The sequence below is a fragment of the Mixophyes fleayi genome, chromosome 10, assembly GCF_038048845.1.
Source record: "Mixophyes fleayi isolate aMixFle1 chromosome 10, aMixFle1.hap1, whole genome shotgun sequence".
Classification (NCBI taxonomy): Eukaryota; Metazoa; Chordata; class Amphibia; order Anura; family Limnodynastidae; genus Mixophyes; species Mixophyes fleayi.
In genome coordinates, this window is record NC_134411.1 from 51,075,474 (window position 1) to 51,103,051 (window position 27,578).

Consider the following 27,578-nt stretch of genomic DNA (forward strand, 5'->3'; position numbering starts at 1 on the left):
CCATCTGGAGCGGAGGAGTAGAGAGAGAAATTGAGCCATTGGAGACTCTATTCCCATCAACTGCCGTGAGCATCAAATGTTGGGTCAACGGTATCGTATCGAGATGGAGTTCAGACACTAACTTGGAGGAAATAAAGTTCTCTGCGGACCCCAAGTCCACAAAGGCCCAGGTGGGAAATGGGCCATTGGGGGAAACCAAGGTGACAGGCATCAAAAACTCAGACTCCTTCCGAGAGTAGGGAAAAAGGCACTGAGGTCCTAGGTTGACCTCCCTATTATCACCTAGGAGGTGGCGTTTTCCCGGCCTCTTGGGACAAACAGAGAGGAGATGACCTGGTTCACCACAATATAAACAGAGGCGGTTCCTCATTCGTCTTTTACGTTCCTCTGGAGAGAGACGGGAACGACCGATCTGCATTGGCTCCTCCAAGGGTGGAGTAGGAGGGATAACGTTGAGTGCCAACCGAGGAAAAGGTCGGCAAGCTCGATCCAGTTCGAGAACCCGTTCCCTGTGGTGATTGTCCACTTTGATAAAGAGGGATATGAGGTCGTCCAGGTTGGGAGGGAGGTCACGAGAGGCTAAATCATCCTTTATGCGATTGTTAAGGCCTTGCCAGAAGGTAGCGATGAGAGCTTCATCTTTCCATTGGAGTTCGGCTGCTACAGTCCTATATTGTACCGCATAATGTCCTGCCGTAAGGGAGCCTTGGCGTAACCCTAGGAGACCGGAGTCAGCGGAAGAAACTCTTCCGGGTTCGTCAAATACTTTTCGGAACCTCTCAGTGATGACCACCGAATTTTGAAACACGGGATCATCCCGTTCCCAAAGCGGAGAAGCCCAGGCTAATGCCTGGCCGGAGAGGAGGGAGATCAAATAAGCCACTTTAGCTCTTTCCGAGGAGAAATTTTCGGGAGCCAATTCAAATTGAATAGAGCACTGGTTGAGGAAACCACGACACTTCAGTGGATCGCCATCATATTTCTCAGGAGGAGGGATGCAGAGGCTTCTGGCAGCTGGGGTGCTAGAAGAGATGGTAGGAGCTGAGGCAGTGGAGGATGAAGTGGTCGTGGAAAGAGTAGGAAGCGAGGCTTGAAGAGAGTCCAGACGGGAGACCACTCCCTGAATACATTGCAGCGATTGTGCCTGATTGGATTCTTGCCGTTCAACTCTTTGACTCAGGTGCAGTAATAAATCGCGGGCCGAAGGTTCGTCCTGTCCGCTCATGGCCAGAGTATTCTGTCACGTATTTCACTAGGAATATCACTGACTGGTATTAGCGCAACTATACTGAGAGACGCGGAGTCTAACGCACCACCGGTGTTCACCAGGGACCCCCACAAGGAGGTTTGGGCTTTGCTGCATGTGATGCGCAGGTCGCGGTTCTCACAGAAAGTTACCAGTGCAGTGAATGGAGAGTAGTCAAATAGGCCGAGTCAAAACCAGAGGAGCGCAGTACAACGGAGAGAAGGCTAATCGTAGTCAGGAACAGTCCAAGGGTCAAAACCAGTGTGGGCAGCGAAGAACAAGGGATGATCCGGAAGAGAAGTCAAACTATAGCCAAGGAGTCAATACACAGGAGTAACACAGGAACAACAATGCTGGAGCTGGAAGAACCAATACTCTGGCACTAGACATGTGTCAGAGGCTGCTTTAAGTACTCTAAGGTGCCTCCTGATTGGGTTAGGGAGATTTAGGTGGTTTAGACATGCTGGCTGCAGACAGGTGAGTAGAGATAGAGTTCTGCTGCTAGGCAACAAGACGTGGATTGCGGAGAGAAGGTGTCTGTCTCCGGCGCCTGTGGACAGCGCGGAGACGGCACCTGACAGTGGCCAAGTCTTTTCAACTTCTCCTTACAGGTGCAGACTTAATAGAGGTGAAGGAAACCTCAGAAATTATAATTGCTATGATTTGGATAAATTTCCTCTCAAAATATGTCACACCATATTATGTTATTGGGATTGGTATAATGAATCAGAATAAATCATCAATTCAATTGGTTTCACAAATGAATGGAAAGATTTTCCTCTGACTCAGCTCCCTTACTAATTTCTCAGGACAAGAGATGTTTAAATGTAAATAAATAAATAAACTTGGGCAATACAGAAAATGTCCACCAGTTTTTAAAAGGAAAGAAAATATTTATTTCTTTTTTTTCTATTTGATGTGGAGCAAACGGCGAAAAAATACACCTTGCATAAATACTGAATCCAAAAGACTACTGCTCCACATACTAGCAAAAACCTGTGGTAAATAATTAAAACAAGAAGTTTCTGTGACTCCCCTTCATCAACCGGTGTGGACAAACACTTGTGATTGGCTGGAAGATGAAAGAGGGTTTCAGTAGCTTCCAGCTTTTAGCCTGTGAGGAACATTTTTTATACTAAGAATTTTTGGGAGGGTTTCATATAGACTACTATGAATTAGCTACATTAATTTGCCTATATTAAATACTGAATGCTCAAGACTACCGCACTTGGTCAGATGACCTAATTCACAGTACCTGGAGACAAGCGGAAAATACACATTTTGAAATAAGTGTAAACTTGTCAACCCATTGCCCCTATAATATTAGTATAGATGCTTGGGCTCGGTTTTTCGAAACCGAGCCCACCTGAACTTAGCAGATCTGAGCACCGAGCTGAGCTGGCTCAGTAATTTTGCGTGCCCTCGGACCTGAAAACGAGGCAAAGCATCATTGTTGTGTTGACATATCTGGTGAGTTTTGGATTCTATAATTACCGTCCTCCATGGAGATCCGGCGCCATTTCACTATATTGCTGCTCAACTTGCCTTGTAAATATTTAAAAATGGATATAATTCTGAGTGACATTAAATTGTAACATAATGAAATACTATGCTCATGACACATTACAGATATCAGAACTGAACTTAACAAGTAGGACATCCCAAGGGGTGGAACTATCGAAAAATGTTGCTCTAAATGCATTACGATTTTACCCAACACAAACGGTGTTTCTCCCATTGACAAAGTTGTGACGATATTTGACCAATAAGCAAGTATGAGAGGTGGAGCCAGAGGATAACTCCGATTGGCAGACATTATTGTCAATCACAATCATACTCCTCACTTATGACGACTACAAGTCACTCTGTAAACCCCACATGAGAAGTATTTAAGAACTGTCAAATCAATCTGTTGGCTTGCCTTTGAATAAGCACACACAAACGAAATGCGCATTGATGTATTGCTGGATGCACTTTTTGATCTTTAATATAATGGAATGGCAGACATAGATAGAGGGTCCTCGCTCCACTAAATCCACAGCAAGAACGGAGAATTTTGGAGAGAGGTAGCAATTTACTCCTCATATAATTAAATATTTTAGCAGAGGCAGCAGCTCTAACTATCCCATTTTATTCTTGGACTAGCAGGTTAGCTAGCTCTATTCTTGCTTTCAACTGCTCATTCTTCACTTGTATACATGTGGATTAAATATGCATATTAATACCAGATGTGGTATATAGCCTGTAAGCAAGGGTTTATACAGCAAATAATCCACCATCTGGAGAGAATGGATTGCTATATAAAAGGGAATATATATCCCTGAAATGATAAAACCTACCTCATCTATAAATTTGTGCATATCCTAAAATGAAATTCCCATTATTAATTTAAGAGATGGAAATTAGTGCATTCAGTTATTTTAATTTGCACATTGTTTGTCTTCACTTGCACAATACTTTTAAATAATTCACTGGTATTTTAGCCAACATTTATTGGAGTTTATTAAAAGTAAAGTTTTAATTTATAGATGTTCCTTGATACTCAAAATTGAGAATGTTAGCAAGCTTTACTGCACCTTGCTAACAAACTTCTTGCCTATAACTTGGACTGCTAGATTGAGCCAAGTGATTCCCTTAATCAGACTTTTGGAAAAGCAGCTTCAGAAACTGAAGGAGGAGATGAAACAAAGCAATTATGCTAAGTATGTCAGACTTGTAGATCAAGTACTTTATTCGCTTCATCAGGATCCAAAAGTTATCAAAATCTTAAAATCGGATCACTACATTTTGGTGATTGTGCTTGAACGTAGGTTTAAGAGCTATGTCTTCTCTTTGTTTTCAATTGACCCAGATCTGAAGAGATGCAAGGAGCTCCTGGTCAGCAAGATGACAGCTCAAGTGGTACGTGACATGAAGGCATCTCCTCCTTCAGTTTCTCAGGCAACTGCTGCTAGGAAAAAACTTAGCTTCCCAAGAGACCCAGGGATAATGCAGATGACTCAACACAACATTTTGACATCTAGTCTGGTCTAAAAGAATTGACCAAAAACCGTGACATCTCTGCCGTAACTCCACCTGATCCTACTATCAACATCCAAAGGATGGTGGAGGATTATTTTAACAACAGTGTACAAATAGGCAGTCCCTTTACATACTGGGAGGAAATAAAGGCAATTTGGAGACCCATGCACAAACTCACTTTGCAATACCTAAGCTGTGCACCCTCCAATGTGTACTCAGAAAGAGTTTGCAGCACAGCCGGGAACCTTGACAACGATCAGCGTAGGAGGCTACTTACTAAAAATGTAGAAAAGATGATGTTCATCAAAATGAACTACAAAGTCCATGAAGAAGACCTTTACCTGCAAATACATCAAAGTACAGGGACTTCTGTAATGATAGATTCCAGCGGGGATGAATTAATATTGTGTGAGAATGATGTACACACTGATGAGGGTGAGGATGAGATTGAAGATGATAAGAACAACATTTTGCCACTTTAAATTTCATTGACAGTACTGATGAGCTTAAGGCAGCTAAGCTATTGGTAGCTTTCAATTGAATTTCCTACATGAACTGCCGTGTGTTTGTGGCTTTGCTCTGGCGATTAGTAGCAAGCCAGCTCATTGCAGTCTTACAGTTAATTGACAGCACAGTTAGCTTAGCTGCCTTAAACCCACTGATAGCTTGTTTTGTGGTGGCTCAAACAGCCCAAGCATTTCAACCACAAAAGTGGAATTCCTTGTCGCAAAAGTGCTTGGTTTGTTAAACTCTACCTGCTACCCCTCCTGTTTCTGTGTGAGTTTGTTAAACCTTTTTAACAGATGGGTGGGTGGGATGGCCCAAGGACAATTCCATCTTGCACCACTTTTCTTTTCTGGTACTGCTGTGTGGCAATGTTTCTTAGTTGTAGAGATGCTCACTGACCCCCATGAAGCGGTTTTGGTTTTGGATCTGTATTAGCTTCGTGTTTTGGTTTTGGCAAAACCACCCTTGTGGGTTTTGGTTTTGGTTTTGGATCTGTATTTTTTAGAAAAGTTGCTAAAATATGCTAAATCACATAATTTTGCTGTTTTTTTAATCCTACATTATTATTAACCTCACTAACACTAATTTCAAGCAATTTGCAGTCAGTTTTGACCACCTCACAGGTCACATTATTATTTTCATACACTTTTGGACCAATACTGCAGCGACCTGGCTGGATGTTAAGTGACAGAGCAATGACTCAAACACACGGCAGTTCCTAGCACATCTAGGACACATTGGCACACAGCAGTGGCAGAAAACAAAAGTGGTGCAAGATGGATTTGTCCTTGGATCATGAAATCAGTTATGGTTCATTTGATCGCTCCACCCATTCCTTGGATAACTGCGGTAATTCTACAGCTACTACATGGACAGCGTGAAATGGGAGGTTATGTATAAGGAGACCCTCAAAGGCGGGAAACGGATGCTGGATATCCCCACCATTCTGCGCGCCTTCTTTGTCTGCAACTTCATCCGCAGATCTCTTTGCTCTGCTGGGAAGTCCATGTCTCGCTTTTTCCTCCTGCCTCTTTGGAGGACCCTTGGTTGGGACACATGGGACAGCTCCTTCCCTTGCAATTGGACTACACCTTGGTGTTGGACAATTTGGGAGAAAGCACCATCTGGAGGGACTTAAACCAGACTTGTGGAAGCCGAAAAACTGTCCACAAGCTCATCAGAACTAAAGACATTATGGAGTCTGTTCCAGGGCTCCCTGCTGCAACAACAAAACACATGCCAGAGAATGTGGCCTCTAAGAGGCTGACTAATAGACACAAAGACATTGCATGGATAGCTATGCAGGGGGGGTCTGCATCTCAGGACATTCATGCACTCCTGGAATCTGGGCCGATATGTTCACTGCCCCTTCTGCATCACCAGAAGGGAAACAGCACAGCATATTTTTTGGGACTGCCCCACTGCACAGGCACTGTTGAATGCCTTGGAACATGAACATAAGGACAGTGTGCCCAGAACTTGATTTCATATCATTCTGTATTTTATGGATTTCCTGGGACCCACATCATTGGGGCAGTGCAGGAGGCCTGGAGCCTAATGAACTGCTTTAAGAATGCTATTTGGCTTGCCAGGAATTGCCTCATCTTGAAAAGGGAGAAGATGACCATCCAGGACTGTCACAAGCTGATTCACAGCCTACTAAGACACTATAACACCATTGACAGTCCTGAGGAAGAGGAAGATGATTAATTTTCTGTCTCCCTCTTCTCCTTCTCTCCCTATGTGTCTGTTTATTCAATATAACACTGTTGAATTTTCCTGCAAATCCAGAAGCAAGCCTGCTAGAACTCATATTTGTATTTCAGCAATAACAGTTAGCAATGGAGCTCTTGTCTTTGGGTGTATATAACATCCTACAGTTTTTCATGCAAATTCAGAAAACAAGCCTGCTAGTCCTCTTATTTGTATTTCAGCAATGCCTCTTAGCAATAAAGCACTCCTCTTTGTCTGTTACCTATATAACATAGTAGAATTTGCCTGCAATTTCAGAAGACAAGCCTGCTAGCCCTCCTATTTGTATTTCAGTAATGACTCTTAGCAATGGAGCACTCCACTTTGTCTGTTACCTATACAACAATTCTGAATTTGCCTGCAAATTCAGAACAAAAGCCTGCAAGGACTAATATTTGCATTTCAGCAGTGAGAATTAGCAACACAGCTCTCTTTTTTGTGTTACCTATATAAAACACACTTTTTGAGTGGTCTTGCATCATCATGAATGACCTTAGAAGAAGATGCCCCACTGACAGTTGCAGAACTAGTACTCATAGAGAAAGGCGAAGGTCTGATTCTTTCTTTGCCACTGCGTGTGTAAAATGGCATGTTGGCAATTTTATTTTTTTCGGCACTTAACTATGCCTTGATTACAGGTGTTTTTTTCTTGACTAAGTTAATCAATTTTTGTTTGCCGGACTTAAAAAGACTATGTACTTATACGTAGGCTTTACCAGATGACGTACAGGGATTACTATCATCATGACTGGTGGCAGCAGCTGCTTGGTGCTCCTGCTCTTCTGTGTACTGCTGTGAATCCATTTTGATAACACCGCACACTTTTTGGTGCAAATTCAGAAAAAAAGCTTGCAAGGACTTGTAGATTAGTATTTCATCAATGACAAAATTACCAACGCAGCTCTTCCTTTTGGGTGTATATTAGACCCTACACTTATTAGTGCAAATTCAGAAAAAAAGCCTGCAAGGACTTGTATATTAGTATTTCAGCAATGGAGCTCTTCTCTTTGCCACTCTATCCTACTCCTTCTGTATCCCTTTCTCAAATTGCTCTAGATCGCCTTGGAAGGCGGTATTTATAGATTCCAAGATCGAGATCCGAGATCTGACAACGTCACAATGACGTTTTGCCTCGTTTTGGAATCCGAAATAGCCGAGTCGGCTCGGTACTCGGATCCCCGAAGTTTGAGTGGGTTCGGTTTTCAGGAAATGGTGCCTGCCCATCTCTACTTAGTTGTGCTGTGAACTGCTGTGTTTAGGCCATTGCTCTGGCTAGTATCCAGCCAGCTTGCTGCAATCTTTTGCCGAGAACGGATGAAAATAACATTGTGACCTGTGAGGTGTTCAAAATTGACTGGAAATTACTGAAATTTAGTTTTATTGAGGTTAATCATAATGTAAGAACAAAAAAGAGCCAAATTATGTGATTTTAGAAATTTTAGCAATTTTCCAAAAAAAAAAAAGATCCAAAACCAAAACACACAAGGGTGGTTTTGCCAAAACCAAAACATAAATTTAATACAGACCCAAAACCAAATCCAAAACCAAAACACAGGGGTCAGTGAACATCTCTAATTATTAGTGACTCTGCTTCTGCAGTTTCCTTTCTTTTTCAGCTTTAAGCTGCAGACAAAAAGATGCCTTCTGGTTATTTTGGAACATGATTCTCCTTGCACCACAGTACATGTAATTCTCCAACTATTCAAGTAATTTTTCCAAGTAATTAGCACCAGGAATATCAGCTTCCGTGCACTCCATCTCAACAGAATGACTACCAATGATACAAAAGGGTTAGACATCAGAGTTTTCAGAACTAAAATGAGTACCCATGGAGCCATAAAGGATCTGATTGAGGACAAGTCCTAACTTGGTGCCTAAGAACACACTCAGTGCAGATACCTGCACCTTGAGTGTAGATAAGGCAATACTGTCACGGTCTGCCTCCGTCTGCTTTGCAACATCTCCCTTTTGAATGCTGCTTGCATCCCGCAGCCCCTGTTTATTTTGAACTGTGCAGTATTTGTGTTCATTTTATATGTTGCAGCAGTACCTCTGATCACCAGAGGTGCTGCTATTGTGCCTTACTTGGTTGTATCAGGGGTTAACCTGCCCGGTAATTATCTCATGCACCTGGGTGTGTTCCATATATAACTGTCTCTCCCAGCATTCAGGGCTGGGTATTGTTGTCCCATCCTGTTGTCACATCCTGAGGTTATTCTCTGTGGTCACTTCCTCCTGTTTGTGCTCCTGGATTTATGCTGCTGGAGATCTATTTCAACATACAATCTGCTGACCTGTTCCTTATGTGAACCTGGGACTTATCTGTGCATTTCCCTGTGCATGCTGCCTGGAATATTTCCTCACCTCCCATTTACCTGCAACTGCTGTATATCTGGTAAATTCTGCAAGCTATAATGTCATCAACTGTTCATACTCTCCAGCAATAAACATTGTTTGTTTTTTCACCTATCCATGGCTCCTTAGCTGTATTTCTACATTGATCCATGACAGTATAACCAGCCAACAAAACAGCTTAGGAGTCAGGTGAAAGTTATGTTTTATTTCTGGGACCTTTTTTCTGCAATCAATTTTTCATTTGTTTTCTGAAACATGTCTGTTTCACCAATCTTGGAATTGCCACTGCTACAAACTTTACAGATGGACATTATCTTGCTACATTCTCAGCTTGCTATATTTTCCTCTTTACTTGTAGACCCTCTCAGGAGACTGTCTGATTATGTCTCTTCTAATACAGAAGCTGCTGGTCTGTCTCAATCCACCTTTACTGCTGCTGAACCTGTGCAAACAGCACCTCTTAATTGTGCTTCTACAAATTTGCTGTTTACTAAGAACTATGGGGTGGCTTATTCCCGGTTCACAGGTGGTCCACGCCCTCATCTGACCGAATAAGAGCGACAACGCAGAATAACAAACAAGTTGTGTCTCTACTGTGCCAGCAATGCACATTGTCTTGCAGGACTGTCCTATCCGTAGACTAGCTTACTGTTCTTTCTACTCGGCATTCCAAATTTGTTTATGCTCCACCATTTCTGTTCTCCGGGAAGAGACCCAATCTGCCAGCTCCAGCCGCCTGTCCTGAGGCGCAAGCTCCAGCCGCCTGTCCTGAGGCGCCAGCTCCAGCTGCCTGTCCTGAAGCGCCAGCTCCAGCCGCCTGTCCTGAGGCGCCAGCTCCAGCTGCCTGTCCTGAGGCACCAACAGCCTCTGTCTCCTGTTGCGAGGTGCCAGCCTCTGTCTCCTGTTGCGAGGTGCCAGCCTCTGTCTCCTGTTGCGAGGTGCCAGCCTCTGTCTCCTGTTGTGAGGTGCCAGCCTCGGTCTCCTGTTGCGAGGTGCCAGCCTCTGTCTCCTGTTGCGAGGTGCCAGCCTCTGTCTCCTGTTGCGAGGTGTCAGCCTCTGTCTCTTGTTGCGAGGTGCCAGCCTCTGTCTCCTGTGCCGAGGTGCCAGCCTCTGTCTCCTGTGCCGAGGTGCCATTATCTGCCTCTTGCTCCGAGTCTCCTGCCACTGTGTCCAGTCCTGAGTCTCCTGCCACTGTGTCCGGACCTGAGTCGCCTGCCACTGTGTCCGGTCCTGAGACGCCTGCCACTGTGTCCGGTCCTGAGTCGCCTTCCACTGTGTCCGGTCCTGAGTCACCTGCCGCTGTGTCCGGTCCTGAGTCGCCTGCCGCTGTGTCCGGTCCTGAATCGCCTGCCGCTGTGTCCGGTCCTGAGTCGCCTGCCGCTGTGTCCGGTCCTGAGTCGCCTGCCGCTGTGTCCGGTCCTGAGTCGCCTGCCGCCGTGTCCGGTCCTGAGTCTTCAGCCGCTGTCTCCGGTTCCGAGTCTTCAGCCACTGTCTCCGGTTCCGAGTCTTCAGCCACTGTCTCCGGTTCCGAGTCTTCAGCCGCTGTCTCCAGTTCCGAGTCTTCAGCCGCTGTCTCCCTTCCTGAGCTCCAGTCCGCTCCAGAGGGGATGCTGCTCTTACAATCCGCTCCATAGAGGGCCCTGTCCCTCCAGCCCACTCCAGAGATGCGGATTCAGCCGGAGTTGCCTGTCCATGCGGTTCAGCCGGAGTTGCCTGTCCATGCGGTTCAGCCGGAGTTGCCTGTCCATGCGGTTCATCCGGAGTTGCCTGTCCATGCTGTTCAGCCGGAGTTGCCTATCCATGCGGTTCAGCCCGAGTTGCCAATCTATGCAGTTCAGCCCGGGTTACCACTTGGTGCTGTCTGCTCTGAGGCTTCTCACAGCGCTGTCTGCTCTGAGGCTTCTCACAGCGCTGTCTGCTCTGGGGCTTCTCACAGTGCTGTCTGCTCTGAGGCTTCTCACAGAGCTGTCTGCTCTGAGGCTTCTCACAGCGCTGTCTGCTCTGAGGCTTCTCACAGTGCTGTCTGCTCTGAGGCTTCTCACAGCGCTGTCCCTGCCAAGTCTGCCGTCCATTCCGGGCCTGCTGCCAAGCCTGCCGCCCAGTCCGGGCCTGCTGCCAAGCCTGCCGCCCAGTCCGGGCCTGCTACCAAGCCTGCCGCCCAGTCTGGGCCTGCTGCCAAGTCTGAACCATCCATTGCCGAGGGTGCCATATCTGAGCTACCACCTACCTTCAATGGAGATATACAGCAATTTAATGCTCTGATTAAATTTTTTATATCCTATTTATCATCAGTACCTGACCTCCTAATTAACCAACGGAAGCAAGTATATTACCTGTTATCCAACTTTACAGGAAAAGTTTTGGAATGGGCCAGCCCCTTTATTGAGATCAGAGATCCCATCCTTTCTGATTTACAGCCTTTTTTTGAAGCAGTGTTCAAAGAATTTGCTCCAACACTTGTCAGTCGTACTCCCTGCATGTCTTCTGTGCCATCTTCTTTGTCTCCAGTTGCCCAAGCCTTGAAGTTGCCTTCATGTTCTATTCGATTTGAACAACCCTGTAACCTTGAAAAGACTCATAAAAAGAAAGCAAAGAAGAAGAAGAAAAAAGGGTCTTCTGGGTCTCAGCTCTCTTCTGACATGGTCTCCTATGCCTCTCTCTGCCCATGGACGAGGGATTTTCTGCCGGGGCCCAGATTCTGGACTATGATTCAGATGAACAGACATTTTTGGTAATTGGGCGTCTGGAATCCGCCCTTTAAGGGGGGTACTATCACGGTCTGCCTCCGTCTGCTTTGCAACATCTCCCTTTTGAATGCTGCTTGCATCCCGCAGCCCCTGTTTATTTTGAACTGTGGGTATTTATGTTCATTTTATATGTTGCAGCAGTACCTCTGATCACCAGAGGTGCTGCTATTGTGCCTTACTTGCTTGTATCAGGGGTTAACCTGCCCTGCAATTATCTCATGCATCTGGGTGTGTTCCATATATACCTGGGTCTCCCAGCATTCAGGGCTGGTTATTGTTGTCCCATCCTGTTGTCACATCCTGAGGTTATTCTCTGTGGTCACTTCCTCCTGTTTGTGCTCCTGGATCTATGCTGCTGGAGATCTATTTCAACATACAATCTGCTGACCTGTTCCTTATGTGAACCTGGGACTTATCTGTGTATTTTCCTGTGCATGCTGCCTGGAATATTTCCTCACCTCCCATTTACCTGCAACTGCTGTATATCTGGTAAATTCTGCAAGCTATTATGTCATCAACTGTTCATACTCTCCAGCAATAAACATTGTTTGTTTTTTCACCTATCCATGGCTCCTTAGCTGTATTTCTACATTGATCCGTGACAAATACCTTTGCGAAGTCCCGGGTCTGTGGAAGAGTTGTTGCAGATAGATTGAATTTAGAGTCAAATGTGATAAATTTCTTCCAAATCCTGTAATAGATACCTTTCTTGCCTGTAACAGTGAATTGATTGCTTATTTTGAGACTCCCTTTTTCCAGAGCAGCTTTTGCTCAATCTCCATGCCACTAAAGCTAGTCTCTCTGGATTTGGATGAAGAAGTGGGCCTTGGTGCAGTAGATCTGCCTGAACAAGTAAAGGCCAAGGCTGTTCTTGTAGCATCTCCCAGGATACAGGGAACCACAGATGGCGATGTCAATATAGAAGAATTGCTATTACTTTTTTTTTTTTTTTTCACTGTCTCTTTTAAGATGCAAGTGATGAGTAGAAATGGAGCTAAGGCATATCCTAAGGGAAATGTCCATGGAACTGTCATACAATTTATTCCCTTTGGCTCAGGAGCCCTGTGCCGAGAGAAGAACTTAGGGAATTTGCATTGCTGCTTGTTGCCATGATGAAGCCTGCATTTTTTTTTACCAGTAGCTGGAACACCTCCTGATGAAGGGGCCTATTCAATTCTTGGACCGTCATTAACAATGTATTTGCTGGACTATCTTCACTTGTTTTGGGAAAGTGATTTAACAATAATGGGTTCCAGATCGTTTCTCTTTTTGATGAAATAAAAAGGACACCTTTATTTACATCACCACCATTCCACTCTACCAGAGTTCTTAGTTAAGTTGTATAATAAAACACTTTGTTTCTCTAAGCATATGAGCTGACTTTGCAACAATATAGGTCTGCCATTTTATCAATAATCTCTACCTTTAGACATAATTGTTGTCACTCCACTCTTTAGGCACAAATACACTCTCATTCTTTGACTCTGGCCAGACTCAGTAACTAGCAAGTGAAGTCATACTACTCACAGGCATTTATCAGAGGGGACAACTGATTTCACAATGCTCATCTCCTTGACAGGTCAGCATAAGCCTGCCATGCAATCTATCTCAAGCTCAACCCCTCACTCTCCACAGCTTCTCCTCTCATACTGAATCCTGAAACCATCATCTCTGAACTCATTGGACACATTCAAGCACTTATCCTGAATGGTCTGGTCTTGAAGAGCTACTTAAAACTATGCATTCCAAGATACTGGTTCTTTTGATCAGCAGTCCATGGCACTTCCAAGACACTCATTTAATTCTCAAAACATGTCCCTGTATGTCCCACTTATGCACACGCTCACAAGGATTTTAAACCAATAACAGTAAAGGCCAAGTAAAATGTCCCCAAAAAAAGTTCAGGTGCCCTTTTTCTATTAAGCTGCATGATACCATATACTGTACACATATAAGCGCTATGTGTTTTAAAGCCACCCATTACAATTGTGGTGCTTTGCTATCCGTTTAACCACTGTTCACACAGTAGGTAGCAGTATGTGACTAAAATGCCTCACAGCAAGTCATGAATATATCTATTGAGGACTTCCCATTATAATAGTGGTACTGCATATTGCAGCACAATACCAACATTTCTAGAATAATAAAAAAAAATACATAATCACAATATATTAGAGTGTACAATTGTATGTCAAGAGCCATATAATGTAGTAATGTTATACAGATTTATGTAACAACACACAATAACAATTACTGACATAGTGTAACACCGCTGTTATATCATGTAATCTAATGTAATATTAAAGGTCTGTACAAGCAATACATTACAAGCCGTATAGTGCAATAAGTACAGTATAGTACACTTACTGCATAATCAGACTATGCTGCTCATGTGTTAAATCACGCATTGCATTTCTTTGATGCACAATCTGGTGTCCATGAAAATTATTGCAGTCACAACACAGTGGATACAATTTACTTGGAGATTAAGCGTGCCTTTGCGTGCCCCCATTCGTTAAGACGAGTCTCACCATGAGCCTAAAAGAATTGTGTACATTTTTATGTTGCATATTGACATCTGGATAACTTTGCTTTAGTAGTACAACTGTGTTATTGGTAGTACTTGTATTGCTGTCATTTTCACAATGTGTTCAAGAAATGCCAATATATTTTACAGTGCTATGTTCCTTTATTACCATTAATGGTTTATGAGAAAGTGAGCAAACACAGCGAAATAGACAAACCCAGTAGTTATCTGTTCTGCTATCCAATTTCATATTATATGCTTTATTGTAGGCTTTAATGCAGTATTTTCTGCAAAGTTGTAACTCAGTGGAATTTATGATGTGTGTTTTCAAGAAGATATTATTCAATTAAATAAATATATTGAACTCCTTGGCAATATTACACTGGACATGCACCACTTCTCTTTTTCTCTATTTGGGATGTAATTATCACACAAACAGGCCAAAATCTAAGGAAATTCCAGGGTGAATTGTGAATAACCTTGCAAATATCACTGTGGTATCTTTCAGTCTTGAATTGTTAGGGCATCCTGGTTTATGTTGCTTTTATTTATTATACTTTGTAAGTCATTTAGTAATTTTGCATAAGTTATTTATAGCAAGTTGTTTCACACACTTAAACCATTGTGTGATTTAAACAAACATCAAGAGAAGGGAGTGCAGCACACTTCCTTCCTCTATGGGTACTGGTGTGAGCAGTGAGAACTCAAGTTTATACAAGTGCTTTCAGTTTGACAAAATATTCCAGGGGCTAAATGTATCAAGTTGCGATTTTTTCAGTGATTTAAAATCGCGGCAAATCGTGAGAGATAACTTTGAGTTCTCAAATTGCCATATGTATTAAGTAGTGATTTTTAGTCTGATCTTCAAAATCGCTGTTAATTTCTCGCGATTTGCGGCGATTTAAACTCACCCGTTTTTAGCAAACTTGCCAGTGTTTAGCTGAAAATAAAACTAATCCCATACTTGCCTACTTTCGCAAGTGTCGTCCGAGAAAGGAATGTGACTAGGGCGGAAAGGGGCGGGTCACGCCCAAACGCGTCATTTTGGCCAAAATGACGCGATTCACCGCAAATCGCGTTATTTAGGCTAGGCAGTTGCGGGATGCGGGAGACTTGCCTGCTCTCCCGGGAGTCCGTGAGACGGACCCGAATTTCGGGAGTCTCCTGGACATTCCGGGTAAGTTGGCAAGTATGACTAATACTCATTACTGATTGGGTGCAAGTTTTGCATGCAGTTTTGACCTCACTAACATTACAAAAACAAGCTAGTTCCTTATTTGAGTTGATAGGGGTTTAAAGAGCATAGAGATAGCAGGTGACAGTGTAGGAGAGAGATTAGTTTGTGTTCAGGAGTGTGGAATGTGAGGTTTGTGCATTTTTTTCATTATTTTGTTTTTGCTTAGTTTCCCTTTTTTGTCTTATTGTCTTTGTGTTGATTATAATTTATTTTTTTTGGTGAGTGTTTTTTTTTGCTGTTTACTGTATTTCCCCTGTCCTTGGTTTGTGAGTGTATTTGTTTGTTGTTTTGTATTTTCCCTGTGTTTTATTTGTCAGTCTGTTTGTTTTTTTTGTTCCTGTGTCTTTGTCTGACAGGATGATGAGAGGAAGGAGAGGTGAGGAGGCTAGGGAGAGTGGTGATGAGTAGAGAGAGGAGGTAGGAGGGGAGGAAGAGGCAGGCCCTTCTGCGAGCAAAAATAAGTCCGGACGCAATGTGATATTTAGTTTTGCGGAGAATTGTGCGCCCCTTCACAAATTAGTGCCTGCATATGAGAGAATTTTGGGGAGTCTTGCTGCCAAGACCGCTTTTGCTAGAAAAAAGCAGTTGTGGTCAATATTCTGTGACGCTGTTAATGGGGTGGTTCACATTAAGCACATCATTGAAAAGTGTTGCACGCGCATCAGCAAGCGCAGAGTGAAGGAGAAGAGGCCGAGGAGAGGCGAGCAGCTGCAGGGACTGGAGGTGACTGGAGGTGTGCCAGCTCTTCAGGGCCGTCTTTCCCATAGGGCACAATGGGCAGGTGCCCGGGGGCCCTGCAGCCCAGGGGGGCCTGTCGGAGGAAGCCAAAAAAAAACCTGGAAAAGAGAAGAAGAAAATACTTACCGTGCTGTCAGCTGGCGATCCGGTTCCCTCCCTGGTCTCCTCCTCCGTCGCGCTCGCAGTGCATGTCGGGCGTGATGTCATCACGCCCGCCCGACATCCATTGCGGAGCGCGACGGAGGAGGAGACCATGGAGGGAGCCAGATCACCAGCTGACAGCACGGTAAGTATTTTCTTCTTTTCTTTTTCCAGGTTTTTTTTTTGGGGCTTCCTCCGACGGGTCCCCCTCGGCTGCAGGGCCCATATATATAATCTTTTTTTTTTTTTAATATATATATAGGGGCCCCGGTGCACTGATGTGCCCAGGGGCCCAAGATGTTCTTAAGAGGGCCCTGCTGCTCTTGCCATGTCCTATACAACTTAGGAGGAGGAGTTCAAGCAGCTCATCCCTATTGAGCTCCTCGAGGGAATTAATGTGCGGGACACCAACAGACCTGTGTCTCAAGCAAAGGCTGGTAAGTACTGTATAATGGTGCAAATGTTTTTCATTTATGATTAAACAGTAATCCTGCAGTATGTAAATGTTTGATTTTTCGGCACATTTGAACATTTCTGAACATTTAAAAAAAAAAAAAAAGAAATTCAGAATGTTTTTTGCACTTGATAAATATATTAATTTCAAGCAGACAACACCAGCACAAGCATCAGCACCAGCAGCAACGCCAGCTTTCGCAACCCAGAAGGATTATGACTCCTTAGAAGGTTAATCCACTAATGTTGTAATAGGGGAAAAGAAATTGCTATAAAACTTCGAACTGTAATGAAAAACATCTGTAACTGATTTAGTCCTGATAATGGTTATTCATTTTTTTTTCTATTTTCTAAGGACCATCACATGGTGCTATGGAGGCCAATGTGGAGGCAGCAGATGTGGAATGTGAGGATGTCATCACGTTAGAGTCCGTGCAATCATTCCATGAAGTTGAGGAGTCTGTGTTGGCTGCACCAACACCTAGCCCACCTACTTCCATACCCACCCAACCTCAACCTGCACAACTTCCAAATTTGGTGAAATACTTTCAGAATTTCAGTAGAGTTCAGGAAATTTGGTGCAATTCCATCAGAACTCCCTGAGATGGTTTCAGCAACTGGTGACAAAGTGATTGCGCTGTGGAATATTTAGGACAATCAGCAATGTATAAGCACTTCCTTGGAAAGAATTGATGCCAGCCTTATTTAGTTGAACACTAGACTAAGTAATTTGACTGGTGCTGTGCATGAACTGTCCGGCAATTTATTATCGGTGTGGGGCCAATTATTGGCACCCCTACCAGTGATCTCAACATCAGTTACCAGCACCGTAAGCAGTACCCCAAGCCCAGCATTGCCAAGCACTCCTTTGTGGAGCAGTGGGAGGAGAGGGATCAGGGGTGGCAGATGGGCAACCACCAGCTGGCCCAAGTCTCCAGAGCCCGCAGCAAAGAAAAATAAACTTTAAAAAAAATAAAAAAATTTTTTGTTTAGCATTTATGACAAAGTGCATTTTTTTATTTAGCAACACATTCTGTATTTTTCTGTTTGTTTACATTTAATTACTTAATATATTTTTTCATTATGCACACTTGTGTTGTTTACTTGGGTAATCTGGGTACACTTATTATATTGTTTTTATGTTTCAATAATGCATAAATGGTTAATTCAACAAACATACATATACATATAAAATAAGGTTAATGGTGTTTGCGTTTGATGTTCGTAATGATGTTGGTTATACAAGAAAAGGTAACAATTAAAAACAAGGTTACTGGTAATTACACAACAATTAAACTTACTTAAAAAACATTCTCAACTTAAAAATAAGTCTGTATGCTCCTTTCTATGACCTGCCTGCTCCCTCTGTATTATGAACATCAGCTGCTGGAATAAGCTCATCTGATTCATTACTGCATATTGCTGGTATTAAAGGTATACTTTGGTTTAGGTCAAGATCAGCCACCTTACCACAGAGAAGCACACTGTCAGATGTATCAAGGCACATGAAAGTGGACTTCTAAAGGCCAAAGTAAGTTTTATCACCCCTCTATGACAGAGGTATCATAAACCAGGATTGACACCCATATCCACATTCATCTCCAATTAAAAATAAATACATGGAGATGATTGCAACACAACGTAAAACCAGCAAAAACTCTTAAAAGAAACACCCATGTGGCCTATGCGGCCTAAGTGGAGCTTGGTGCTGTGGATGTTCCTCTCACCTTGTTGGTGCTGACTCCAGAATCAGATATTGCTCCAAAACATCCAACAATACTTTTCCTACCAACACCATTTTTAACCAACCTCAGAGTAATGGGCATTTGGGTCCTCATTATGCTGCATAGACCAATGGCTGATGTTTGCTAATCACGCCTATAAAATGCAACGTGTTGTAGTGCCACATTTTGTGGCATTTGAAGGCATTTGGGTTAAATGTTGTGGGGATGCTGAGGTCATATTCTGGTTGTTTTTTTTTATTACTGAGCTAAGGGTAATGTGCGGCCCATTTGAAGGTTAGAGGGCAACACATGTGACCCTTGAAGTGACATCCAGCGATGAATTTTCAAGAAAAAGGTATAGCAGACCTCTAAGGTAAGCCATTGTACCCCTTACCCCTTCTTTTCTTCCTCACAGAGAATACTAGGATAAAACACAGACAACACTGCACCATGGAACCATGGACCCCCCCTCCTAATGCTTCTAAACATAGGGACCCAGAAGTCCTACCATTCCCATTGGTAGCAATTAACACCACACATCACTTCAAGCACAGACTACCCAAAGAAAGGTTTTTATTTATGTATATTAAACCCTTAGAATGTTTGGCTAATTTGTTTTAAGTAATAATTAAAGAACTGGTTAAAACAGCCCAGACAAACCAAAGCAATTGTCGAAGTCCCTCATAAAGGCTATATATTATATAAGAATAAAAGTTTTGAACAGCCAACCATGATTTAATGACCATTGGAAGGACATATTTTCTAATCTTTAGACGGCTTTCAAAAGCAACAGGGGGAATTCAATTGGCCGTGATGTTCTCGGAAACATCGCAGCTGCTCATTTTTAATGTGTATATGATAAAAATATATTGCAAAATCTACGCAAGGTGTCTCACACCCCTGCGGGGAGACACACAGAGATTTTTTAAGAATTGAATTCTCCCAAAAACTGTGACATGAGATGTATATAAGGATGATGTTGTAAGATTTGTGTCACTTGAATTTTATTCAGAAACATGAATTACGATTTTTGATTTTACACAAGATGGTTTAAGTATCACATGTTAGTATCACAATATGTTTTTAATGTCATATGTTAAAGTCTGTAAATTCATGTTTTACTACAAATCTAAGACTACAGATATTAGAGATGTTCACTGACCGCAGTGTATTGGTTTTGGATCTGGAAAAAGTTCCTGTTTTGGTTTTGGCAAAACCGCCCTTACATGTTTTGTTTTTGGTTTTGGAGCTGTATTTTTTAGAAAAATAACTAAAATATGCTAAAATCACATAATGTTGCTGTTTTTTTGTTCCTACATTATTAACCTTAATAACACTAATTTCCAGTCATTTCCAGTCAATTTTGACCACCGCACAGGTCACATTATTATTTTCATACACTTTCGGGACAAAGACTACAGCGAGCTGACTGGATGCTAAGCGACTCAAACACACGGCAGTTCATAGCACATCTAGGAAACATTGCCACACAGCAGTGGCAGAAAAGAAAAGTGGAGCAAGATGTTCTGTAAGATATTGAAAAGGACATGTACAGTTTAACAAACCAAACACTCCAGCGACAATGAGTGCCACGTTTGTGGCTGAAGTTTTTGGTTTGTTTAGGCCCCCCCAAAATAAGCTACCAATAGTTTAGCTGCCTTAAGCCCAACAGTGCTGTCAAATGAACTCTACATTATTAAACCATGTCTGCTTGGGCTGCATCTTTAATCACCTTCTCCTCTTTGGATACCTCCCTCTCATCCCTGAAGAACTGTCAAACTTATGTAGGAGGAAGGAATGGATATTACAACTGGAGTGGCATTACATCTGCTTCAGACAGACTGTGACACGGAACATGTGGGCAGCATGGAATTCATCATGCTAATACGCTGCATTGAACAGAGATTTAAACAATATATATATATATATATATATATATATATATATATATATATATATATATGCAGTTGAGGAAACCGTATTTAAATTATAATGAGACCCACTGAATGAGATGCTGAATTTAAGAGAGCTTGTACATGAGAGATAAACTGCGCTTCTGAAGAATAATACACATGAAGCCCTGAGGCTGGATGATAAATATGTCCAGTTTAAAGAACAGCTAAGAGACCTTAGAAAACAAATGGGTTTGTCACCAGCCCCTGCAAATGAAGATTTGGAAGATGAAGACGAGGAAATCGCTGTCACCCAGAGCACTCCTATAACACAGTTGGAGGTGGTGAATCCAAGTATGTGGTCACATGTACGAGAGAGAAGCAATTGAAAGGATGATTGAAAACAAACTTCAGCACTTATAGCACATGTAGATAACATTGACACACAGCGGTAGCTGAAAGGAAAAGTGGTGCAAGATGGAATTGACCTTGGGACCCTCCCACCCACTCTTATAATGGATCGTAAAAAGGACATACACACTTTAACAAATCAAGCACTTTAACGACACGGAGTGCCACTTTTGTGGCTAAAGTGCTTGCTTTGTTTGGGCCCCACACAAAGCAAGCCACCAATGGGCTTAAGGCAGTTAAGGTAACAGTGCTGTCAATGAACTCTACAGTGACAAAATGTTGTTGTCATCATCTTCAGTCTCATCCTCAACCTCATCAGTGTGTACATCATCCTAGCAGAAGTCTCTGTAACATAAATGTCAAAAACAAAAATGTTAAAAAAAAGGTTTTACTTTTTTAAAGAAAAAAACACATCTTTAATAAAGGAGCTGTACATCTTTAGTGTAGAAAAACACAAAATTGCCAAAGTAGCATTTTACCCAAATAATAATAGGCATTCCGGCATCAGCTAGCTTCACTCTCTCAACTAGATCCCAACACCTGCAATCTACATTGTCATCATCCTCAACCTCATCAGTGTGTACATCACACTCACCCAATACTAATTAATCCCCACTGGAATCCCCCATTACAGAAGTCTCAGTATTTTGACGTAATTGGGGGAAAAAGCCTTCCTCGTGCAACTTGAAGCTCATTTTTATGAACATAATCTTTTCCACATTTTGAGGAAGTAGCCTCCTACACCAATTGCAGATAAGGTTCTCAGCTTTGCTGAAAACTCTTTCGAATACACACTGGAGGGTGACCAACATAGCTCTTTATCCTAGGATCAAGCCAAAATATAGTGATCCGATTTCCAGACATTGATAACTCTTTGATCCGGTGAAGATATTAAAATAATTCATCTACAAGTCCGACATTATTAGCGTAATTTCTTTGTTTCATCTCCTCCTTCAATTTTTCAAGGTGCTTTTCCAAAAGTCGAATTAAGGGAATCACTTTGCTCAAGCTAGAAGTGTCTGAACTCACTTCACTGGTGACTACATTGAATCGTTTCAGCACCTTGTACAACACGGAAATAATTCTCCACTGCACTGGACTAAAATACATTCCCCTTCCTTTTCCAATGTCATGACTCATGGATTAAGCGTGGATGGCTTTTCGCTGTTCCTCCATCCTCACAAGCATTTAAAGTGTGGAATTCCACCTTGTTACCACCTCTTACTTCACTTGGTGGCAGGGCAAAATAAATTGTTCTTGCAGCTGCTGCAATTAACTACATGCCGTTGCAGAATGTCAAAAAATTTTGGACCACAGACAGCATCTACTGCACGTCCCTGTCTTTTTTAAAATACCACTGTACCACCAAGTGGATTGTGTGAACAAAACAGGGGATGTGATGGATTTCACCCAGCTGTAATGCTCTCACAATATTGGCGATGTTATTATAAATGACATATCCTCAGGAGAGTCTAAACGGGATAAGTCACTTTGCAATGACATCTCTTAGTGTTTCAAACAGGTTGTCATTGGTATTCCTCTTAGTGAAGCCGCTGATACACAGTAGCCTGCCTCAGAATAATCTGTCTGTCCCACATTGCACCACCTACCTTTAATTCTGGACACTGTTCTTACCTGTTTCCTTGGTTCTCACTTCCTGCATTTACTTGCTGGTCTGATCTGAGCATGCGCACACTTGGTCTTTTCAAAACTTCCTGCATTCTCTTGATTGTCAACACTGTCTATTTAAAGCACCTGGTTCTCTACTAAGGTGCCAGATCTTCAGGTCTACTTACGTGTTAGGACGCTCTGCTGTCTGGCTCCAGTCTGCACCTCGGTATCCTGTGTTACCTGTTCCATGATCAATATATGTGGTATTATTGCAAGAACCTCGTGCTTCATCATCAGTCCTGCCCTCAAGCTATTCGCTTACCAGGGATCTCAGTGAATCAGTTCTCTGCAGTTCAATACCTTTCAGTTGGTATCCTGTGTTACCTGTTCCACGATCAAGACCTACTGTATAGTTGCAGGATCCTTGTTTCTCATCATCGGTCACGTCCTCAAGCTATTCGCTTTCCAGGAATCCCAGTGCATCAGTTCTCTGCAGTTCACCACCTCTTAGTTGGTATCCTGTGCTACCTATTCCACGATCAAGACCTACGGTATAGTTGCAGAATCCTTGTGCCTCATATTCAGTCCGGTTCTCAGTTATTTGCTTTCTAAAGACCTCAGCGCTTTGGTTCTCTTCCGTTCACCTGAACCTCTGTATTGATCATCCAGCAGTCCTGCTCCACTGCACGGTTCCATTTCACCCTGCTCTAATCCCCCGTAGAGGACCGTGACCTGGGGCTAGAGAGTAGCTAAGTCCATATTCCCTTGCGGGGATTCCTGGTGAGTACCTCTCTACCGCACCTCTCTGGGGGTATTTAGAGCGAGGCTTTGAGGTCTACTCCAAACTCAGGCTCCGTGACACTGATGTTGTTGGGTAGATGCTGCTGCTGAAGGAGATTAACCAACCCAGTGTGCTGTCACAGTCATATAACCTTTAGTTTGCCCAGTTCCACTTGTCCACATATCTGTGGTTAAGTGTACAGTGGGAAAAATGGCATTCTGCAGCCCTATATTTACATTTTGAGCTCCTGGTCAGCAAGCTGACAGCTCAGGTGGTACATGAATCGACAACTCATCCTCCCTCAGTTTCTTTGGCAGCTGTTGTTAGGAAAAACTTGGCTTTCCCAAGACACTCAGTGGTGATGCAGATGAATCAGCACAACATTTTGACATTTAGTCCGGTGTAAAAGAATTGCCCAAAAATCGTGACAGCTCTGTCGTAAAATGAAATACAAACTCCACAGGGAAGGCCATTAGCGGCAATTACATCAAAGTACAAAGACTTCTGTAATGGTGGATTCCAGCGGGGATGAATTAGTATTGTTTGCGGATGATGTACACACTGATGAGGGTGAGGATGATGACAGTGTAGATTGCAGTTGCTGGATCTCGCTGAGAGAAGAGAGCTAGCTGATTTTGGTATGCTTGTTAATATTTTGGGTAGAATGCCATTTTGGCAATTTTATGCTTTTCTACAGTAAACTTTCACCTTTATTAGAGAGGTGTTTTTTTCTTCAAAAAGGTACAAGCTTTTTTTTGCGTTTTTGTATCCCTGACTTAAAACCACTATGCATTTGAACATAGGTTTTAGCACATGACATAGAGGAATTAGTATCATCATAACTGAGACTGGAGAGTGACAAAAACAATGTGACTGAAGACTGGAGAGTGACAAGAACACTGCTACCCTTGTTTCTGTGTGATCAACGGCACTGATATTAGCGAGTGACAAAAACAATTTTACTGAAGACTGAAGAGTGACAAGAACAATGTGACTGGAGAGTGACAAGGACACTTCCACCCCTCCTGTTTCTTTATGAGCAATGGCACAGTAGAATGTCAATGGAGACTTTTCAGAATACTGCCAGCCCTATTATTCAAATTTCTGTTTCAGCACTGAACCCTGCCACCTCTCAGCACTGAACCCTGCCACCTATCCTATTTCTGGGTGAGCTATGGCACAATAGAATGTCACTGGAGACTTTTAAGAATACTGACAGTCATATTATTAGAATTTATGTTTCAGCACTGAACTCTGCCACCTCTCTTGCTTCTGGGTGAGCTATGGCACAGTAGAATGTCACTGGAGCCTTTGAAGAACACTGCCAGCCATATAATTTGTCTTTCAGCACTTAAAACTGCCACCTTGCCTGTTTCTGTGTGAGCTATAACTATGAAGAATGTCACTGGAGACTATGAAGAACACTGCCACCCCTCCTTTTTTTTTCTGTTCTAGCTATGACACTGCCCAACTGCACAGAAGACTGCCAACAACCCTGCTACCCCTTCTGTGTCTCTCTGTGAAATGGCGCCAGATCTCCATGGAGGGAGGTATTTATAGAATCCAAAACTCACGCTATCCAACAATGACATTTTACCTCGCTTTCACTTTCGAGGGCATGCAAAAGTACCAAGCCGGCTCGGCTCAGTACTTGGATGGGCTATGTTTGGGTGCACTCAGTTTTCCAAAAACCGTGCCCAAGCATCTCTAACAGATACAGAGCTTTATTCATCTTCAGATGAAAGTTGACATTGACATTGTGACATTGTGTGACATGTGACAAGTGACATTGCTCTGCACATGCTCAGAAACTGAGATTATTCAAGTGAATTCAAATGCATCCAATTCATGTCCAAACACAAATGGCACTTCCGACTACCTACAAATTGAAGGGCGGAATGGGAGTGCAAAAGGGCGGACGCACATAGGCAATGTACAGTAAAGACATGCCAATGTCGAGCACATGCACATTTGTCCAATTCAAGCTCTAGGCATCTCTTAGGTATGTGGAGGTTTTTGTAGCCGATTCATTTGTTCCAGCTTATGGGCAGATGTAAGTGCTGACTGATATAGATCACTGAGAGGTATGCATACTATAACATGTGTTTGCAAGTAAGAGAAACTATAAAAATATAATGTGGAAAAGGAGGTAATTACCACGTTCTGGTAACCAGAATAGGTTCAGGGTACTCCCTTCGTGTCAGGATTAATGAAGGAGTTGTGTAAATTGCTAAGGGTACAAAGCCTACAGACCTTGGTTTATCACTCGCAAACGATGGGTTGGTTGAGCAGTTTAATAGGACCCTTAAGCAAATGATTAGGCAAGCTGTGGCACAAAGATTGGTATACCTTGTTACCCTATTTCATCTTTGCTATAAGGGAGATGCCTCAGGCATGAATGTGGTTCAGTCCCTTTGAGCTTCTGTTTGGGAGACAACTCCCACGGAGTTATGGGTTTCCTCAAAGAAGGGTGGGAATAGCAGAGACTCAACGATCCAAATATAGTACAGTTTGTGGCCCAATTATACGATCGACTACAACAGATCGGTCCATTAGTAAAACAATATCTAACGGAAGCACAGGGATGGCAAAAGAAATTTTATGATACTGGAGCCACACCTTTAACCCAGGTGACAAGGTGCTTGTCCTGGTACCAAGATGCACATTGTCAAGGCCCTTATGGGGTAATGGAGCCAATAGGACAAGCAAATTACTGGGTAAGACAGCTCAGTAGATGGTGAAAAGAGCAAGTCTATGATGTTAACTTGTTAAAACCATGTGTGGAGGAGACTCAGATATTAACATTGGGAGTGGTAAAATCCCCTTAATTGTGCGCTAGCCATGGCAGAGGCTAAATAATCTGGGTTATGTGTTTGGTTGGGAAAAAGTAAAATGAATACGGTAGAGGGCATGAGGAATTGGCCTAAACCAGAAAGGAAGTCTCAACTAATGACTTTCCTGGGGTTGGTATAGGAGCCGTTCCCTAGGCAAAGGTGGTATGGACAGGGTTAAGGATCCAATTGTTACCTTAAGGAAAGATTTTAGTCACAGGTGCACAACATGGGTGTGATTGCTGTGGTATGTTTGTTGTGAATAAAAGGATTGTGGAATCTGGTGGTCGGAATAGTAGTGGATGATGTCTAGGTCTGTTGGGCTTAGCTAGTGTCAGGAAGCAGTGGAACATTTGATGATTTTGCTACAGTGTTGTTGTGATGAAATAAAACAGCAACTTATTAAGAAGATCAGAGTAAGGAGCCACTTACTTGGTAATTCCTACAAAATTTTATGTACAGTATGCATTAAGAACATCTTGATTTATGCATGAAATATAATGTATGTAAAAAATCAAATATTATTTGTAATAATGATTATAGTATTAATCGTTGTAAATTAACTTTAAAAATCATTTTTTTGGTGCATGCGTTCTGACGGAAATTGATATTGCACATATACATATGAGCAACCTACAGTCTGTTCTGTCCATCTGCATATAGCAAATAATGTAGACTCATATTCAAATGGAAAAGTTTCTTGAGATCCTCTTGTACTTGAATACTGGAGTATTTACATGCAAATTGCGCCTGATTTCTTAAAATGGAAGTTATATTTCCATTGTATTTGAAGATGAATCAGGCCCACAGTGTGGAACTACACTAGATTACATTATGCTACTGCCATAGCCTATTTCCCTGAGAGTTTTCTTTAAGTGAACATTTTCCAAACATCCCACAAGGCAGCAAAGGGGGCAGTATACAAAAACCATCATTTGAGGAATATACATCTCAGCATTAGGCCCTATATGTACTAGGAGCTCATTAATCAGGTGACAGATCTTGTGGAAAATTAGGTGTTTTTATCGGTTCCCTCTATATTCAATACTTAGGGCACTCAGTGGCTGCAGACACTGCCTGGACTTCCAATGCATACTGAGCTTTGGCCTCTATGCTTGCATAGATGCAGTTTGAGAAAACAGACATATTTATGATCAGCGGTGTACTTCTTGGTTGCCCAATCCCTTCATTAAGTGAACATAACAATCAATTTTTGATGACTCATCTCCTTTGCCACCCTTTATTCAATAATTTTATTTTTTTGCTAAATGTTTTTACAAAATGCCCAGAATACCCATTTGACTTCAGTTTTCTGATGCAAAATGATTATTAATATTTTTATTATTGTAATCGTTTACTTGTATGGTGCCACAGATTCTGTAGCACCTGGCAAAGTAATACAAATATGACATAGATGAAAACAATAGTCATAACAAGTACATGGGTAGAGAGCAGAATAATAAATGCATGGATGCAAGTAACAGAACAAATCACATGACATACAGAAACAATTCAGCATCAGACATGACATGGACAATCAAGGGAGACAGGCTGTACACAAGCGAGACTTTGGGTAGAGGACCCTGCCCATGAGAGTTTACATT